Below are 19,095 nucleotides of genomic sequence, written 5' to 3' on the forward strand. Positions count from 1 at the left end.
TGAGAGTAATTTGATGAATTGGCAGCATCCAAAATGGATCTATTATGAAATTTGTGTTATATCAATATATTTTGCTCTCACTTGGCCAGTTTACTGTTAAAAAATCTATTTCTTTTATATTTAGTAAATTAAATTTACATTTGTCCTGCTTTCATACATCATTATAATATTTTTGTTCTCGACTTCAGACCTCAGCAATAATAGTAAATGATGGAGCCACTGTAAGATTTTTTAAAATTTATTTATTTGAGATGTAGAGAGTGAGTGAGAGGGAGAGCACAAGGTGGAGGAGGGGCAGAGGGAGAGGGAGAAACAGACTTCCTGCTGAGCAGAGAGCCCAATGTGGGGCTTGATCCCAGGACCCTGGGATCATGAAAAGCTGAAGACAGTCGTTTAACCGACTGAGCCACCCAGGTGCCTGTGATTGAGGCAATGTAAGCAAAAGATATGCTAGACATTGATAAAATAAAGGAGATTTTCAACTTTTATGTGCCTGGGCCCTGCTCATGGGCTCTCAGGGGAGCCAAACTTTAACCATTACCAGAGTCAGCAAACTCAATTTCTGACCTGGGCACAGATTGTACATCTGACTCATTTATAAATAACCTAAAAGGGAGCATTCCAACATAAAGCTAAGGGAGTCAAACCTCCCTGGTTCCCATAGGACTGAAGTTATACAGTCCTCCAGATAAACTAAGTCCTTAGGTTATAATCCTAAGATAAGATAAGGTCTATAACTTTCTGAAATGTCTTTCATCCAATGATTTGTAACATTTCATGTTTTATGGTTTTATGTCCTTAGTGAAGATTGTATCCCAGATAGTTGTCCTAATCTGGGCTGGGAAAACAGAAACAAAAACAAAAATCAACAACTACAACTATAACAACAACAACAACAACAACAACAAAACCCTTTCTTTTAAAGATTCTAAAAGCTGTGTTCATTTTGTGTCAACAACACCAACTCTGTGTGTAATTTTGAGGAAGAATTATTTAAAGAATGAATAATTAATCTGAAGAAATGAATGTATATCTTAGTTTCATATAATTTTGATAAAAGAAATTTCAAATAAATAGTTAAAGGAATATTAAAAACATAAAAACTACATAAATACATATATACAAAATACATAAAAATATTTTCAAAATTTTTGCTAGAAAGATGTTCTGAGGGTATATGTGAATTAAAAAATCATAGGTACAAGGTAAGCAGATAGATCTGTACACATTTAAATATGTAGTGATCACTGGCGGGCTCAGTCATTAAGACATATGACTCTTGATCTCCAGGTCATGAGTTCAGGACCCATGCTGTACATACAGCTTACTTTAAAAAAATATACAGTAATCATGAAGAGTAGACATGAACATCTCTACCTGAAAAAAGTAACACTAATTAAAAAATAATTCACTCATGACAGAATTAACCACATAAATCAACACAGACAATAGATTTATTCATAATAGTAATTAAAAGAAAAAATCCATTTTTCCACAGGTTAAAATAAATATTTCTATATATAGATAAGAAATCATCTTTGCTCCCAAGAAAAGCCCTAAGGCTGAAGGTTTCATCTTCTTTGTGTTTCAATAAAGGACACAAATCTAATGGGTTAGAAGAAGTATTATAATCTTTCTGTGACTTTTGAGTTGTTAGTTTTAGGATAATTAATTTTCCAAAAAAATAAATAAGAAGGACTCTGCCCTACATGTCTTGATTCTAAGGAAATGTCACATTAAAAATGATTATCAAATTAATGGTCTATTGCCAAAATTCTTAAAATCTGAATTTTAATATCAGCATGAACTACTGAGTCTCTTTTATGTAATTATCTCACATCATTTCAAACAAAAGAACGTACCTATATATATTCAAGGATTATCAAAAAATGCTGTTCCATAGTTTTGATAAGTATAAGATTTTTGTTCCCAATACAATGCCAAGTCCTCGAAGCTGAAATGTTAGAATAAAATTTAATGTTCCATCATCATTCTCTCAATTGAATTTAATGAATTAAATTACTGGACAATGATATGCCAACAATATCATCAAACATCAGTCTCAAACATAATTAATTCTAAATGTTTACAGTGTGAAAATCGATACTATACCCTGGCTATGTAAAATTATATGGTTGAGGCTGAAATCATTTGAAACTTATTTATGGTAGTATAGTTGTGACTCACATACTAGCCTATATGAGTTTCTGAAACACTTTATGCTGATAAGTGGTTATATATATGTATATATATTTATATATATGTATGTATACATACATATATATATATATATATAATTCATCTTGGAGATGAATCTCCAAATTCCACTTGAGATGTCCCAAATGACAAAATAAAATAAAATAAAATAAAATAAAATAAAATAAAATAAAATAAAAATGGTCCATCAAACTTTCCCTAAACAAGTTTTATGAGGAAAAAAATTTAGTATTGTTATTTTAAACCACTAACATTTGCATTGGCTTGCCATACAACAATATTAACAATAACATATTCTGATTCCTGGAAGACACATGGACCCAAAACTAATACTAAAATCATGTCATTTTTTTCCATAGGATCAGTTTGCAGTGAGAATTCAAAAATAAACCAATAAACCAAAAGCAAAAGAAAACAAAACTCAAAGAAACTGTTAGCAGAAAATTAAGGGCCTTGATAAAACAGTTGCTGAAATAATATAATGCTAAATGTTCTTTGAATTTGAACTTAAAAAAAATGAATAAAAACACTCATCATCACGGAAATGCTAAACAAAACTAAGAGATATTACCTCACACCTGTCAGAATGGCTAAAATGAATAACACAAGAAGTAACAATTGTTGGCAAGGTTGTGGAGAAAAAGGGATCCCTCATGCAGTATTGATGGGAATACAAACTGGTGCAGTCACTCTGGAAAATAATTTAGAGTATCCTCACAGATTTAAAAAGAGAACTACTCTATGATCCAGCAATTGCACTATTAGGTAATTACCCAAAGGATACAAAATCACTCATTTAAAGGAATACATGCACCCCTATGTTTGCAATATCATTTTTTATAATTGCCAAGTTATGAAAGCAGCCCATATATCATGCATAAAGAAGTGTTATATATATGCAATAGAATATTATTCAGCTATAAAAAAGAATGTCAAAGATATAAACATAGTGATTCAAAGTGGCACATGCATCCCATTGTTCACAACAGCCAAAATAAGCCGAGTCCAGGTGTTCATCAATAGCATCAACAGATGAATGGATAAAGAAGAAATGGCATATATATAATGGACTATTACCCATCCATCAAAAAGAATTAAGTCTTTCCATTTGCTATGACTGGAAAAACCAGAGGGCATTATGCTAAGTGAAATAAATCAGTCAGAGAAGGACAAATATATTATTTCACTCATATGTGGAATTTAAGAAACAAGACAGATGAACACAGGGGAAGGGAGGTAAAAATAAAATAAGACCAAATCAGAGAGGGAGAGAAACCATTAGAGACTCTTAACTCTAGGAAACAAACTGAGGGTTGCTGGAGAGAAGATGGCGGGGAAAGGGGTAACTGGTGATGAGCATTAAGGAGGGTGCTTGATGGAATCAGCACTGGATACTATATGTAACTGATGAATCACTAAACTCCACCTCTGAAACATAGTACACCATATGTTAATTAATTGATTTTAAATAAAATTTTAAAAAGAGTGAAATCTTGCTATTTGCTACAAATGGATGCAGCTAAAGAGTATAATACTAAGCCAAATGAGTCAATCAGAGAAAGACAAATATCATACAATTGCACTTATATGTGGAATTTAAGATAAAAAATGCAGAAAAGGAAAAAAAAATTGGAGAAAGAACAAGAAACAGACTTAATTATAGAAAACGAATTGATGGTTAACAGAGGGCAGGTGGGTGGGTGAATGGGTGAAATGGGCAAAGGGAATTAAGAGTACATTTACCTTGATGAGCACTAAGCAATATATATAATTGTTTTTGTTTTGTTTTGTTTTTTAGAACTGTTTCATTACTGTATTGTACACTGGAAACTAATAAAACATTAAAATATAAATGATAAAAAAAAGAAGCTTTATAGGATATAAATCAGCATACGTGTTTTTTCATTACCTCCCAGTCTCTATTCATTGGGGTTCCTGGAAGTGGCTGAGATTTTCTGTTTCCAGTTCCTATGAGACAACTACTCTTTCTATGGTTCTACATATTGCCTGCCAGTCCCTATCTTGCTTTCATATCTTACACGAAGGTCCCATTCATGAGCTCCATGAAGGCATGTTGTCCAGGTGTCTCCATATCTCAAAGTGATGGAAACTTCCTGTGGTTGCTTGTTTCTTTTCTCTACTTAGCTCTTTGGTGTTCCCATCTCCTATGAAATTGATTTTCTGAATCACTTTATCTGTTTGAAAACACATAAAGTGGTTGCCATTTTTATTTTTTTTATTTTTAAATTTATTTTTAAATTTTTTTATTATATTATGTTAGTCACCATACAGTACATCCCTAGTTTTTGATGTAAAGTTCGATGATTCATTAGTTGCATATAACACCCAGTGCACCATGCAATACGTGCCCTCCTTACTACCCATCACCAGCCTATCCCATTCCCTCACCCTCTCCCCTCTGAAGCCCTCAGTTTGTTTCTCAGAGTCCATAGTCTCTCATGCTTCATTCCCCCTTCTGATTTCTGATTAAATGTTATGGTTTAAAGAAGAAAGAAGTAAACATGTTCATTATCTCAACCCAAACCCAAGAATGTCCCAGGTCATGCTCTCTTAGATAGGAGATAAACACTGTTGTCAAACTCCTATTTCACTATGACAAGATGACCGCCATCCCTTTTGTCTTTTAAACTTAGGATGAATTGCATTCAATGTAAGACCAAACAAATCTCAAATGCTTACCTCTACATTCTTTTTTTTTTAGATGGTAATGGAGTTTATTTATTTTTTAAATAATTTTTTGTATTATATTATGTTAGTCACCATACAGTGCGTCCCTAGTTTTTGATGTAAAGTTCCATGATTCATTATTGTGTATACTTGCATCTACATTCTTTTCATATAATTCATTTAAATAATATGTTGATAACATAACCAACTCAGAAATAGTCCCATTGAAAATATGAACATGTCAGATGCATAATAAAGTTCATTCTTCATTATCATCAAAAGGAAATGCATTTCTTTAAATAGTTTGTCTGAGACTAACTGCATGATTTAGTTTTCAATACACGTCCTAGTAAACTCATCAAGGCACACCAAATTCTTTTCACTAACTTCAGAGGAAATTCAGCAGATTAAACACTTGTTTGCCAGTTGAGTGATTGAAACTGTGAAGATTTTTTTCCTCTACCAAACAATGTCTTTGAAACTAAAGAAAAAGATATGTCCTTATTCTTTTCTTCTAGAGGAGCAGGCATACAAATTTCCTTTACTTTGTAAAATAATCTAAAAATCACTTCCTTTGAAGTATATGACCTCTTATATAAAGCTGTATCTCATTCTTCTTGAATTTTGTTCTTAAAATAAAACATTAAAAAAAGAATGAAAGTTGTTTCTGCAAAAGTGTATCTAAGAAAGATTCCCAATGCCTACATGAGGGTATCATTAATAAAGTTACAGCAATTTCATAAAATTTTAATAAAAATATAGTATTTGTTGATTATATATATATATATATATATATATATATATATATATATATATATATGTTACACAGGCCAACACACATATATTCTGAAAAAATCAACATGGAATATCTGAAGAAAAGGAAAAAAAATATTACAATAGAAACACAAAAATGTTTAAATCTCTAATTTGAAACTCATTTTAGGAACTGTTGATGTACTCTGAATCTATGTTATTGGTGATGTTTTTTGCCTTAGAAAATAAGTCTTCCATTATTTAGAATGGTAAAATCAGTAGAAAAAAAATTATTTTAAACATACACAGCAATTTTCTTCCCCTTATGTAAGATTTTTAACTTCTCAAGGCAAATGGACTAATCGCCTAATCATGGTGGAAACTCATATTTTAGTTCCAACAACCACTTTGTGAAAATTTGTTCTAGCACAATTAAGCACATTGTATACTTTGCATATGATATTTCACTAGAGCTGGTGTCAGTGCTCCAAAAGAGAAAAAAAAAAAGTTCTTGGAAATGCTCTTGTATATTCATTAAAATGAGAAACAATCACATCACCACATTTATCTGATAGGGTTTCAAAAATATTATTTAATTGTATTTTATCTTTAAAATATACATATGGATTTGGACTCTGCATAATTAATAACCAAGTAGTATAGTTTGACTTTTTTGTTGTACAAAATAGGTAAGAATTTCTGAGGATTTCTGAGGTGTTACATTATGTGGAGATATTCTATTTAAATAGTACATTGTCTTTGATGAAATAATCTTAAAAATATTGGCATCGTTTTGGAATATAATTGAAGTTTCTAAAATTCCAAAATTGGCAAATTGTGCCCAAGTTCAGAGAGAGTAATTTAAATAATAGCATGGTGCTCCCTTGATCTTTTTCTACAGCAACAAAATTAATCAGATTAATAGAAAATAAGGTAAGGTTAGATTTTAACCAATAAGTTAAAAAATCAGTTAATTAATTTTATGTGATGATATATGAGAATTCCTATACACAGATTTGAAAACAAACAAACAAACAAACAAACAAAAAGGAAAAGAAAAGAGAATTGCAATAAACCAAAAGACAAGGTGACAAAATTTAGAGTTCAGAGGGAATAGGCAGAGATCTACTTTACACTTCCTCTAGTTTGAATATAAGACACGTCATTAAGTTTTTTTAAATGAATACATATATCCTATCTTAATTTCTACAATTATTTTACATGTACAATTTAGTTTACTTTTCTATAAAATATGTTGGTTGTGTAAAGACTTTCTCCACAAATGATATTCCAGCAATCAATCATTGAATGCATCTACAGAGGGGGAAAAAAAAAGAAATATGTAATTCAGATCTCAGACTTTGAGTCCTATAAGTAGCCAACACTCACCTCAAGGTAAGTCACTGATGGAAATAATTTTAGCCTACCATGGGAGATACCTACAATTTTAGTAGTCTGATATGTACACTCTTGGGTGTTTACCTTCAGAAATAATGTGACTCACAATTAAGATACGGGATTTGAAGGACCTGTGAAAGGGAGTGGCTCTAAAGCAGACTTCTTTACCTTTAGCCTCAAGATAAATCAGCCTCTGAATTTAGGTCTAGTACTCATGATAATGGTTACTATTATTATCCTTTTTTTTATTTTCACTTGACATTGTGTGAGAAAAAAATATTTTGAGTGAATTATGAGCCAACAAAAGTAAACTACTTAAGACAGTTACAAAAAAATAGTAATCCCACACATTCACACACAAAATGATTATAGTATAAAAGTGAGGATTTCCTTCAATTTCCCAACATTGAGCAAAAGAGTAAAAGTGCAATGTACTAATGGAATGGAGCTAGGGGAATTTGGCTTACTCTGAATAAATAAGATGATCAGAATTATTTAATTTAAATTCAAGTTAGTTAACATATAGTATATTATTAGTTTTAGTGATAGAGTTTAGTGATTCATCAGTTACAAATATCACCTAGTGCTCATTACATCAAGTGCCCTCCTTAATGCCATGACCAATTACCCCATTCCCCCCACACCTCCCCTCCAGCAACCTTCAGTTTGTTCCTTATAGTTAAGAGTCTCTTATGGTTTGCTTCCCTCTGTTTCTATCCTGTTTTTACCAGAATTGTTGTTTGCTTTCAATATTTGGAACTTTCTCCTGTTTTTCATTTTTAAAAATATTTATTTATTTTAGAGAGTTCACAAGTGGGGAAAGGGACAGAGTGAAAGGGAGAGAGAGAATCTCCACCACACTCCATGATGAGCATGGAATCCAAAGTTAGGCTTGATCCCAGGACCCTGAGATCATGACCTGAGCAAAAGTTAGTAGTCAGATGCTAACCGACTGAGCCACCCAGGCACCCTTCCTCCTATTTTTCTATTATGAATGGTGATTGTACATAGAACTGAGGGTGATTTTGTATAATTAGTAAATACAGGCAAGCAATTCACAATATTGCCTGGCAGACAAGAAACACACCATACATACTAGTGTTTGTTTTGATTGCTGTTTTTTGCTCTTAATTTTTTAATTAACATTTTACATAAACTAAGATGAATTCAGAACAGAAGCATGTCATTCATTCCTTTGCTCATAATGTGTGCAAACCCCTTCAATACCTGTCCCAATGTGACCTAGTGCTATTAAAGACTCAGAAATAAACAGAGAACAAATTATCCAGATGGGGTGATTAAAAAACAAATATCATTCTCAATGGGGAAAAGCTGGAAGCCTTTCCCTTATGATCAGGAACATGACAAGGATGCCCGCTCTCACCACTATTATTCAACATAGTACTAGAAGTCCTTGCAACAGTAATCAAACAACAAAAAGGGATAAAATGTATCCAAATCAGCAAAGAAGAAGTCAAAAGGTCTCTCTTTGCAGATGACATGATACTCTATATGGAAAACCCAAAAAATCCACTCCCCAACTATTAGAAGTTATAGAGCAATTCAGTAATGTGGCTGGATACAAAATCAATGCTCAGAAATCAGTTATATTTCTATACATGAATAACGAGACCGAAGAAAGAGAAATGAGGGAATCCATCCCATTTACAATAGCACCAAAAACCATACGTTACCTTGGAATTAACTTAACCAGGGACATAAAGAATCTATATTCTAGATACTATAAATCGCTCTTGAAAGATATTGAGGAAGACACAAAAAGATGGAAAAATATTCCATGCTCATGGATCGGAAGAATTAACATAGTTAAAATGTCTGTGCTACCCAGAGCAATCTATGCTTTCAATGCTATCCCGATCAAAATACCGATGACATTTTTCAAAGAACTGGAACAAATAGTCCTTAAATTAGTATGGAACCAGAAAAGGCCCTGAATTGCCAATGAACTGTTGAAAAGGAAAAACAAAGCTGGAGGTATCATGTTGTCAGATTTCAAGCTGTACTACAAAGCTGTGATCACAAAGACAGCATGGTACTGGCACAAACACAGACACATAGAAATATGGAACAGAATAGAGAACCTAGAAATGGACCCTCGGCTCTTTGGGCAACTAATCTTTGATAAGGCAGGAAAAAACATAGGTGGAAAAAAGACAGTCTCTTCAATAAATGGTCCTGGGAAAATTGGACAGCTATATGCAAAAGAATGAAACTTGATCACTCTCTCACACCATACACAAAGATAAACTCCAAATGGATGAAAGACCTTGATGTGAGACAGGAATCCATCAAAATCCTAGAGGAGAACATAGGCAGCAACCTCTATGATATTGGCCAAAGCAACCTTTTTCATGACACATCTCCAAAGGCAAGAGAAACAAAAGATAAAATGAACTTGTGGGACTTCATCAAGATAAAAAGCTTCTGCACAGCCAAAAAAAGAGTCAAAAAAACTAAGAGGCAGCCCACAGAATGGGAGAAGATATTTGCAAATGAGACTAGAGATAAAAGACTTTTATCCAAGATCTACAAAGAACCTCTCAAACTCAATACGCGAGAAACAAATAAATCCTAAAATGGGCAGAAGATATGAACAGACACTTTTCCAATGATGACATGGAAATGGCTAACAGACACATGAAAAAAATGTTCAAAATCATTAGCCATCAGGGAAATTCAAATCCAAACCACGCTGACATACCACCTTACGCCAGTTAGAATGGCAAAAATTGACAAGGCAAGAAACAACAATTGCTGGAGATGATGTGGAGAAAGGGGATCACGCCTACATTGTTGGTGGGAATGCAAGTTGGTACAGCCACTCTGGAAAACAGTGTGGCGGTCCCTTAAAAAGTTAAAAATTGAGCTACCCTATGACCCAGCCATTGCACTATTGGGTATTTACCCCAAAGATACAGATGTAGTGAAGAGAAGGGGCATATGCACCCCAATGTTCATAGCAGCATTGTCCACAATAGCCAAACTGTGGAAGGAGTCGAGATTCCCTTCAACAGACAAATGATTAAAGAAGATGTGGTCCATATATACAATGGAATATTACTCAGCCATCAGAAAGAACAATTGCCCAACAGTTCTAGCAGCATGGATGGGACTGGAGGAGATTATGCTAAGTGAAACAAGTCAAGCAGAGAAATACAATTATTATATGGTTTCACTCATTTGTGGAACATAAGGAATAGCAGGGACATCCATAGGAGAAGGAAGGAAATAATGAAGGGGGGGGTAAACAGAGGGGGGAATGAACCAAGAGAGACAATGGACTCTGGGAAACAAACTGAGAGTTTCACGGGGAAGGGGGGTGGGGGGAAGTGATAGTCTGGTGATGGGTATTAAGGAGGGCATGCATGCAGGGAAAACTGGGTGTTATATGGAAACAATGAATCATGGAGCACTACATCAAAATTTAATAATGTAGTGTAGCAGTTCAATAAAGTCTCAACGGATTTTTTAAAAAGTTTGAGAATTATAATTATTTTTATTTACTGATTTTTTATTATGATAAGTTAGTCACCATACAGTACATCATTAGCTTTTGGTGTAGTGTTCCATGATTCATTATTTGTGTATAACACACAGTGCACCATGCAATATGTGCCCTCCTTAATATCCATCACTGGCCTATCCTAATCCCCCAGCCCCTCCCCTCTGAAGCCCTCAGTTTGGTTCCCAGAGTCCACAGTCTCTCTTGGTTCATCTCCCCCTCTGTTTACCCCCCTTCATTATCCCTTCTTATATTGGTGAACACGATATAAAAATTATGTCAGACCTCAATGTATTTTTTTATGTTAATGTGAATTGAACTCACATGTGGACTTTCATCTACATCTGGAAAGTGTTTTTGGATATTGGAGAAGGTGTTGTGCTGTTAGAATATTTGTTTTGTAAATGGTTTTTTTGAAATTTTAATTAGATAATACACACTGTACTATTCATTTCTGGGATAGAAATTAGTGATTCATCAATTGTGAATAACACCCAGTGCTCATTACATCAAGTGCCCTCCTTAATGCTCATCATCTATTTACCCCAACTCTCCACCAACCCTCAGTTTGATTCCTTTTGTTGAGAGTCTCTTATGATTTGCCTCCCTCTCTGTTTTCATCTTATTTTATTTTTCTTTCCCTTTCCCTGTGTTCATCTGTAGTTGTTGTTGTTTTTTTAATATTCCCCAAATGAGTGAAATCATATGGTTTTGGTACAAAAGTGTATGTAAGATGAGAAGCACCTAAAAGATATCATGCATCTTTTTCCCCAAAAAGAAATTTTCTATTACTGACTTATAGAGAAATGGAGAATTTCTTTTTGGGAAAAAAGATGCATGATACATTTTAGGGGCTTCTCATCTTAACATGTACTTTTGTAGTTTTTCTTAGTCTATTTACTGATTTCTTTTTATTTATAAAACATTAAAGTAGCATTACTTAAAATTAATTCATTGAACTTTATGAAAGTATTTTTACAGCATATAATGTTTTTAATACTTGCCACAATATTACCCTTTGGAATCAGATAACTTTGGAATTAGATAACTTTGTATACGTTTAAGAAAGGTCTAAGAAATCTGTACTTAAAGAAAGGGGGAAAAAGAGAGGAGGAAACATGTATTTTTCTAGCTGGACAGAAACTTGTAATAAAGCTATAAGTTAATTGGGAAATTAAATGTGATTAATACTTCTGATTATAAAAAAATATAGAACTAAGAGACACTGAGTGTTCATACAGTCTCTAAATGTTATCTTGTGTGCAAAGATTTGGATTAAGCCCTATTATGCATGGCTTACTTTTAAAAAGTTACTGTAATATGATAATATTATTGTCCATTCATTTCATGAATAAAACAACAGTAGTGTGCAGTCTGGATATTTTATTTGGCTGGGAAAATGATATGGAGATAATCCAAGGCATTTAATAATTATTATTTTATTTTCTCTTAAAGGAAAATCAGTGTCATACATGGACTCTTCAAATATTATTGATATTTCAAAGTAAACTATGAAGATAGGAAATAAAAGTGTTGAAACAGATTTTAAACTTTCTGGTCTTTTCCAATATGGCCACATGGACACTTTCCTTTTTAAAGCCATTGTAATCCTCTTTGCAGTGGCTCTGATGGGAAATATCATACTGATCCTTTTCATTCAATTGGACACCAGACTCCACACTCCAATGTACTTTCTACTCAGCCAGCTCTCCTTCATGGATATAATGAACATCACCACCACAGTGCCCAAGATGGTCAGTAACTTTCTGTCAAATAGTAAGACCATTACTTTTTTAGGCTGTGTGATTCAAACATTTGCGTTCATGGTCCTTGGTGGAACTGAAGCCCTTCTCCTTGCTTTCATGTCTTATGATTGATATGTAGCCATCTGCCATCCTTTACACTATCCTATACTCATGAACAAGAAGATCTGTTGGTTCATGGTCACATGTGCATGGACCAGTGGTTCTATCAATGCTTTAGGACATACATTGTATGTATTTCATCTTCCATTTTGTAGATCACGGGTCATCAACCACTTTTTCTGTGAACTTCCATCTCTAATGCCACTGGTGTGTCAGGACACTTCCCAATATGAGTACACAGTCCTTCTGAGTGGGCTTATTATTCTGCTGTTACCATTCATGGCCATTCTAGCTTCCTATGCCCGTGTACTAACTGTGGTGTTCCAGATGAGCACAGGAAAAGGACAGAGAAGAGTGTCTCCACTTGCTCCTCTCACCTGATTGTGGCAAGCCTATTTTATATGACTACTCTCTCCACTTATACAAGGCCACACTCCTTGCATTCTCCAGAAGAGGATAAGGCAGTGGCAGTGTTTTACACCATCATCACACTTCTTCTGAACCCATTTATCTACAGCCTGAGAAATAAGGAGGTTATGGGGGCCATGAGAAGACAATTGGTAGAGTGTGTATTTGTACACAAAATATCACCTTAGGAGCCCCTAGTAAATGAGATTGAATAACATAGAATATTTGTTTGGAATACTGTTCTAGAATATGTAAACTCTAAGAAATACTTATCAAAGAAATAAATTGATAAATATATTGATTCCTCTTGGTTTCAGAATAACTTAATCATACATGTTGAAACTGGACTAATTTCCAAACTGGAAGCTGGAAAAATGTGTTATTGTCAACATCATGTAATTTCTAAAGCAATAGTTTTCATTCTTGATAACTTAGTGTTTACATATCACAACAAATATTTTGCAATGTCTTTCTTAATATCTGAAATGCAATGAAAGGAAATACAATCTACTGAAACACAAAACATTAAAAAGTTCTATGTAAAAAATATACTGTCATGTAGAGCAGACTAGATAACTCACTCATTCACCTGTTCACTCAAATGCTTTAATGTTTTAACTATGTGTGTGGCACTTCTGCACGCATTGGTGATATGGAAGTAAAGAAAGATTAGAACCAACAGAAATCTTTGAACTCATTAAGTTTGCATTTCAGTGCAGGGAGATGTAATATTAATAAAATAAACATGAATAATTTACTGTATGTCTAAAGTAGTAATTAATGGGAAAAAATGGATATTGGGAAAGGATAGGCCAGAGTGTTTTGTAATTTTATAAAAAACAGTCCAATAGGGACAAATATGAGAGTGATGCATGGTCAAAAATTTTACTGAGATGAAAAAACATTTCAAATGGATATGTCATAAAGAATGTTCTGGACATAGGAAAAAGTAAATGAAAAAATATTTTTGAAGAGAATACTTGATTGACGGCACAGAAAATAAAAGAATAAATTGTTGGGCTTTAGGAAATGGGTAGATTTAATGGAGTCTGAATTTGAAATGTAAACTTGACCATTGTGAGGAGGTTTTCTTTGTAATCCAGGCAAATTGGCAACCATTGCTGTGCTTTCAAAGAGAATTGAAATGGGAGGTTATGAGACATTACAGTAGTACAGTTTTTATAAGATTCTACCTTGGAGATAAGTGGTAATGGCTGAGAAGCAAGAAGTGGCCAGCCTCTGGAAATGAGTAGAAAGCAGACCTTTGAGGCTTGCTGACAGAAATGATGTAAAATATGAGGGAATCATAAGAACAAAGAATTTGGTTGAAATCTTGGAAGAAATACTGTAAGTGAGAAATCATCATTATTACTGTGGAGGAAAACCATAGGAGCAACATTTCTATCCTCCACTAGCACCTCCCTTCCACTTTTGTCATAATTTGGATTTCCATCAACACTGATAGAAGATCTTATTAATAGACTCCAACAAACAGTTCTCTTGTGCAACTGGCTTCTTTCCCTCAATGTTTATGAGGGGCAACCTTAATGATGCAAGCATTACTGCTATTGTTTTTATTGCTGATTAATATTCCACTGTGTTTTTCTTTCATTGGGTCATTTGATATTTCCAGATGTTATGAATTTAAAAAAAAATGCTATAACACTCCCTATACAAGAGTTTTCATTTGGGGAGAGGCATATCAATATGGCAGAGGAGCACAAGACCTAAAGTTCATCTGGTCCCAGGAATTCAGCTAGATAGCTACCAAACCATTCTGAAAACCTATGAACGCATTGGGAGAATGACGAAAAGAGTAGCAGAAACTCTGTGAACAGAAAAGCAGCCACTTTCTGCAAGGAGGAGAAAAGATGGCGGAGGAGTAGGAGACCCTTTCTCAGCTGGTCCTGAGGCAAGCTGGATATCTACCAGACCATCCTGAAAACCCATGGAATCAGCCTGACTCGCTGGAAAATACATCTGAATCTCTACAAATGAACATCTCCAGCGCTGAATATTGAGTTACAAAACAGGGAGCTGTGAATCAGTGTACAGATATCAGAAGATAAACTGAAGGGGGAGGGAGCTGACATGCTCGGGCAACAGGAAGCAGTAGCCACGTGTGCTGGTGAGCGGGCTGGATTCACAGACTGGCACCCACGAGAGAGCAGACTGAGACTGTGAGCCTGGGAACGCCCACAACCAGACTGAAAACCAGAGCTCCAGAGCACACACTCGAACTAGACTGAAACCTAGAGCTCGGGAGCACACACATGACTAGACTGAAATCCAGAGCTCCGAGCATACTTGGAACCAGATAGATACCAGGAGCTCAGCAGCACACACTCAACCAGACTGAAAGCCGGCACTCCAGAGCCTACGCAAACCATACTGAAACAGGGAGCTCGGGAGAGTTCACAGGCACCAGGGGTGGTTGGCAGTGTTAGAAGCACAAAGGACAGAGATGTGTCAGTCCTGGAAGTGAGGGCTGGGACACCAGCTGTGGGGCGCCCATCCCGGGATTCTGCAGGGTTTTTAGCAGCACCAACAGAAATGGAGTTAATGTGGCCAAGAGAGCTCAGTGGAGAGAGGACAATGATCTCTCTGTTCTGAGACAGAGACTAGGATACATCCACTGCTGCTCTGACTCTCAGAAGAGTCACAGAAAACCACCAGGGAAAGCCACCAGAGAAAAAAAGCCCAGAAATAAGGGCTCACATTGTGCCCATCCCATCCCCCCTGCATGGGACAGGGCAACTCTACCCAAACAGGTTGCCTGAATATCAGCGTGGCAGGCTCCTTCCCCAGAAAGCAGGCTGAAAAATCAAGAAGCCATCATCCCTAAGCTCCCTATCAAACAAGTGCACACTGCCTGTGTCCTGGTCAATATTTGGGCTCTGGGCATCCCCGCAACCTCTCCTCATCAGAATGATGAGGAGGAGAAATTCCCCCCAGCAAAGACTAGATAATGAGTCTGTGGCCTCTGCCACAGAATTGATAGATATGGATATAACCAAATTGTCAGAAATGGAGTTCAGAGTAACAATGGTCAAGATAATGTGTAGACTTGAAAAAACTATTAATGAAAATATTAACGAGAATATAGAATCTCTAAGGGCAGAAATGAGAGCAAGTCTGGCAGAAATTAAAAATGCTATGAATCAAATGCAGTCTAAACTAGGTGCTCTGACAGCCAGGGTAAATGAAGCAAAAGAACGAATTAGTGAATTGAAGGATGGGATGGTAGAAGAGAAAATTAAAACAGAAACTTGCCTCAAAAAAAAAAAATCCAATCTCAAGAATGTAGATTATGGGAGATTACTGACTCAATGAAATGTTCCAATGTCAGAATCATCAGCATCCACGAGGGGGTGGAAAAAGAGAGAGGTCTAGACGAGATATTTGAATAAATTGTAGCTGAGAACTTCCCTAATCTGGCAAAGGAAACAAGTATTAGTGTCCAAGAAGCAAAGAGGACCCCTCCCAAGGTCGATGAGAACAGACCTACACCATGTCACGTCATAGTGCTATTCGCAAATATTAGATCCAAGGATACAGTATTGAAAGTGGCCAGGGGGTAGAAAATCCTTACGTACAGAGGGAAAAATATCAGAATAATGGCAGACCTGTCTACAGAGATCTGGCAGGCTAGGATGGGTTGGCAGGTATTTTCGAAGCTCTATCAGAGAAGAACATGCAGCCAAGGATCTTTATCCAGCAAGGCTGTAATTCAGAATTGATGGAGAGATAAGGGCCTTCCAGGATCAGCAGAACATGAAGGAATTCGTAACCAGCAAACCAGGCCTACATGAGATATTAAGGGTGGTTCTATAAAAATAAAAATTCCCCAAGAGTGATACAGAACAGAAATTACAATCTATAGAAACAAAGACTTCACAGGCAACAGGACATCATTAAAATCATATCTCTCCATAATCACTCTGAATGTGAATGGCGTAAATGCTCCCATAAAAAGCCACAGGTTTGCAGATTGGATAAAAAGACATGACCCATCCATTTGCTGTCTAGAGAGACCCATATTGAACCTAAAGATACATCCAGACTGAAAGTGAAGGGATGGAAAACCATGTTTCATGCCAATGGACCTCAAAAGAAAGCTGGGGTAGCAATTCTTGTATCAGACAGATTGGATTTTAAACTAAAGACTGTAGTTAGAGATACAGAAAGACACTATATTATTCTTACAGGATGTATCCAACAAGTGGATATGACAATTAAATTATCTACACCCCCAACAAGGGAGCAGCTAGATACACAAGCCAACTCTTAACCAGAATAAAAAGACATATAGATAATAATATATTACTAGTAGGGGACCTCAACACTCAGCCCTCAGCAATAGACAGATCACCTAAGCAGAAAATCAACAAAGAAACAAGAGCTTTGAATGACATACTAGACCAGATGGACCTCATAGATATGGATAGAACACCACAGCACAGAGCAACAGAATACTCATTCTTTTCGAATGCACATGGAACATTCTCCAGAATAGACCATATACTGGGTCACAAAACAGGTCTCAACTGATACCAAAAGGCTGAGATTATTCCCTGCATATTCTCAGACCACAACGCTTTGAAACTGGAACTCAATCACAAGGAAAAATTTGGAAGAAACTCAAACACTTGGAAACTAAGAACTATCCTGCTCAAGAATGATTGGGTATACCAGAAAATGAAAAATCAGTTTAAACAATTTATGGAGACCAACGAGAATGAAAACACATTGGTCCAAACCTATGGGACACTGCAAAGGCGGTCCTAAGGGGAAAATACATAGCCATCCAAGCCTCACTCAAAAGAATAGAAAAATCTAAAATGCAGTTTTTATATTCTCACCTCAAGAAGCTGGAACACAAACAGAAGAATAGGCCTAAATCACACATGAGAGGGCAGGTGATCAAGATTAGAGCAGAGATCAATGAATTAGAAACCAGGAGCACAGTAGAGCAGATCAACAGAACTAGAAGCTGGTTCTTTGAAAGAATAAATAAGATCGATAAGCCACTGGCCAGACTTATTCAAAAGAATAGAGAAAGGACCCAAATTAATAAAATTATGAATGGAAGGGGAGAGATCACAACCAATACCAATGAAATAGGAAAGATCATTAGAAACTTTTATCAAGCTTTATGCCAATAAATTAAACAACCTGGAAGAAATGATGCCTTTCTAGAAACCTATAAATTACCAAGACTGAAACAGGAAGAAATTGAGTATTTAAACAGACCGATTAATTATGAAGAGATTGAAGCAGTGATCAAAAACCACCTCAAAAACAAGACTCCAACGCCTGACGGATTCACCACGGAATTCTACCAAACATTCAAAGAAGAAATAATACCTATTTTCCTGAAGCTGTTTCAAAAAATACAAACAGAAGGAAAACTACCAAACTCATTCTATGAGGCCAGTATTACCTTGATCCCCATACCAGGCAAAGACACCATCAAAAAGGAGAATTACAGACCAATTTCCCTGATGAATATGGACACCAAAATTCTCAGCAAGATCCTAGCTAATAGGATCCAACAGTACATTAAAAGATTATCCATCAAGACCAAGTGGGATTCACCCCTGGGATGCAAGGGAGGTTCAACATTCACAAATCAATCAGTGTGAGAGATCATATCAACAGGAGAAGAGTCAAGAATCATATGATCCTCTCAACTGATGCAGAAAAAGCATTTGATAAAATACAGCATCCTTTCCTGATTAAAACCCTTGAGACTTTAGGGATAGAGGTTACATTCCTCAATCTCATAAAAACCACCTGTGAAAAGCCTGCAGCAAATATCATTCTCAATGGGGAAATGCTGAAAGCCTTTCCCTTAAGATCAGGAACACAACAAGGATGCCCACTCTCTCCATTATTTTTCAACATAGTACTAGAAGTCCTTGCAACAGCAATCAGACAACAAAAAGGGAACAAAGGTATCCAAATCAGCAAAGAAGAAGTCAAACTGTCTCTCTTCACAGATGACATGATACTCTTTATAGGAAACCCAAATAACTCCACCCCCAAATTACTAGAACTTATAGAGCAATTCAGTAATGTGGCGAGATACAAAATCAATGCTCAGAAATCAGTTGCATTTCTAGACACGAGCAATGAGACTGAAGAAAGAGAAATTATGGAACCCATTCTATTTACAATACCACCAAAAATCATACATTATCTCGGAATTAATTAACCAGAGACGTAAAGGATCTATATTCT

General features: G+C 35.5%; 1 pseudogene; it reads left to right on the top strand.

Moving 5' to 3' along the window:
* The first annotated feature begins 12,090 nt into the window (after window positions 1–12,090).
* On the top strand, window positions 12,091–13,040 carry LOC123779398 (olfactory receptor 2AK2-like; annotated as a pseudogene).
* Window positions 13,041–19,095: the final 6,055 nt, after the last annotated feature.

This window comes from Ursus americanus, chromosome 5 (genome assembly GCF_024610735.1).
Source record: "Ursus americanus isolate L20-20 chromosome 5, mUrsAme1.1.p, whole genome shotgun sequence".
Lineage (NCBI taxonomy): Eukaryota > Metazoa > Chordata > Mammalia > Carnivora > Ursidae > Ursus > Ursus americanus.